Source organism: Poecilia formosa, unplaced genomic scaffold, assembly GCF_000485575.1.
Source record: "Poecilia formosa unplaced genomic scaffold, Poecilia_formosa-5.1.2 Scaffold450, whole genome shotgun sequence".
NCBI lineage: Eukaryota > Metazoa > Chordata > Actinopteri > Cyprinodontiformes > Poeciliidae > Poecilia > Poecilia formosa.
In genome coordinates this window covers 134,001-136,573 of record NW_006800389.1, presented here as the reverse complement: position 1 = coordinate 136,573, position 2,573 = coordinate 134,001, and the positions used below count along the sequence as shown (strand labels likewise).

At 37.5% G+C, this 2,573-nt stretch overlaps 1 long non-coding RNA gene across 1 annotated transcript in view; it reads right to left on the bottom strand.

Annotated features, from left to right (window-relative positions):
- Positions 1–2,489, bottom strand: part of LOC103155819 (uncharacterized) — a 33,162-nt gene extending 30,673 nt beyond the window's left edge. Inside the window, exon 1 of the long non-coding RNA XR_001659539.1 lies at positions 2,282–2,489. This is a non-coding gene — a long non-coding RNA (uncharacterized LOC103155819). The remainder of the gene's footprint in view (positions 1–2,281) is intronic.
- Positions 2,490–2,573: the final 84 nt, after the last annotated feature.

The window sequence follows — 2,573 nt, the reverse complement described above, 5'->3', positions numbered from 1 at the left end:
GACTCTGCTAGGTAACGGGCGGGACTCTGCTAGGTAACGGGCGGGACTCTGCTAGGTAACGGGCGGGACTCTGCTAGGTAACGGGCAGTTCCTGCTGATTTGTGACGTTACATTCCGGAGGTTTTGGAAACGGTTGATTTTCAAGGTATAAAGATATTTTTTTACCAGATATCTCTATACATCTATATCTATTTTTACATCTATCTCTATTTTCGTCTCTATACATCTACTTATATCTGTCTATGTATTTAGATCTATGTATTTCTATAAATCTATATCTCTCCATCTAACCACACATACATTTTATCTTTTATTTTATTTCCTTTGAAGTTCACATATTTATACTTACTGTCTGTACGCTGTGAGTGCTTGAAACTGGAGTCAAACTCACAATCATCCCCAATAAAGCTGATTCTTACTCAGTTTAAAGAGATTAGAGTTAACTTTAAATAAACATATTCCTTTATTCACTAACCAAACATTCATGACTTCTTCTTTTTTAAACAAAGTTTGAAACTGAAACTGATGCAGTACAACTGGTATCACACTTGTTTATCTCTGTCAAAATTTTCACCGATTTCCAGTAATTTACCTTCCTCCAATCCAATTAACTAAGTCCAAAAAGTTCACTTCCCTTCCCTGCTATTGATCCATCGGCCCGTTAATGAGACAAAGGAGAGAGGTGTGAGAGTTTTCTGAGTAAATGCAGCACTGTGCAACCTCAGAGTGAACCCTTAAAGTAGCATTCATCACATTTATTCCAAAACACTAACCCCCTTTTTTACTGCACATTCATTTGTCAGGTTGTTTTGCCTGAAAGCCTGAAGCTACTCTCTCTTACAAGACAAATGAACCAACAGTTTGTGACTATAACAGCACAACAGAATGACCTGAAGCTGAACTCTCTGAATGATTAAAAGAAACTGGAACCAAATATGTGATCTCTCACTGTTTTTCCTCTGCACAGAATACAAAGAAGGAACAACATCTACAAACAAGTGGATACGACACAAAAAGCTCCTGCTAAAACAACAAAAACATTTGGGTTTTATGACAAATATGGAAACAGAGCAATTAATACAGGTTCAGTAAGAAATCACAGGGCAAAGCAACCAGTTAAAATACAGCAACAACACTGAAAAAACACAAAATCTTACCAGAGATTTTTGGTCTTAGTAGACATGAAATGAGACAAAAGTCAATAATCCCTAAACATTGATGAAAAGGTACCAATTCCACCGGCAGGTTAGTTTACATACAACAGGGTGAAATGTTAAATAATCTCTCATCAATATTAGGAAATTATTGACTTAAACAAGTTCCTATATCTTGAAGAAAAGTTACTTCTAAAATAGTAATGTCCTATTTCAAGTGTCCTAAGATAACTGCACCAGAAACGAGACCAAAGATTTTGTTTTGCAGTGAATAAAAACCTTTCCAGAGTAAAACGCCTCAGAAGCTGCATTAATAGACCAGCACACTCTGTTCTGTTATTCCCATGGCTGAAAGATGAATTTCCCAGGAGAATAAAGCAAATTAATTATGAATTACCCAAAGCTCAGATGGCACACTTGTTCTCTTTTATGAAACAATGTTATCGCACTCACACCAGGATATTTTTTTTTACAGCATTTGGTGTTGGAAAACATCTTAACTTTTTTCCCCTCAACAGGACAGTAGGTCAACTTGACACAGTCCCAACCTCCTTCCAATAAAACTGCCAGCCAGCCAGGCTTTCTGGTCCAAAGTTAGTGCCAGACCTCACAAATAATAAAAAAAAATCCATAAACTCACTTCTCAACCTCTGGGAAGTCTTTCCAGAAGAAAAGTCATGTTTAGTCCTATGGAGTTACATACTTTTATTGCACTACATATTCCAGGCAAGTGTGGAAAAACAAAGCATATATGCACTAAATGTATTTCTGTACTCTATTTGTGATCCTCCTGTCTACAAGTAGTATCTCTCCCACCACTGTTGCATCCATCCATCACTCATGGACGGATGGACTCTCCTGTCTGTGGTTTTTTCAGAGTCCATCTCTGAAGCCTGACCACAGCAAAAGTCTATCATAAATACAGAAAAAGTTTTGTTTTGTCACTTTAGAAAAACACTGAGGACAAAATTTGAGAAATTTCAATCTGTCAAACCATTAAGTTTTGGATTAGAGGAATCTTGTTTTCATAAATGTTAACAGAACATTTAAAGCTTCAATGTTCAAAGAAATTTCACACACAACACAAAGCTTCTAGTATAGACACAGCTGCAAACTGTTGAACTCACCACTGATATCCGCTTCTAAAAACAATCCATCTTACTGTCCAGCTGGATAAATATGTCAATAATTAGTCTTTATGTTGTGAGAAGTCTGATTGTGATCGTTGCCTTTTGTGTTTTAGTGTCTCTACAGTTAAAATCAAGCCCTGTCCTCCACTCTGGGCGTTGCTGTGTTGCTGTAACCAACTGGATCAGCCTGATTGTGTTAATTGGTTCCACCTGTGATGGCAGCAACCATAGACATAATATAAGAGTAGACGACTCATGGACCGCTCCGGCGCAGGAAATACGGCGGCCA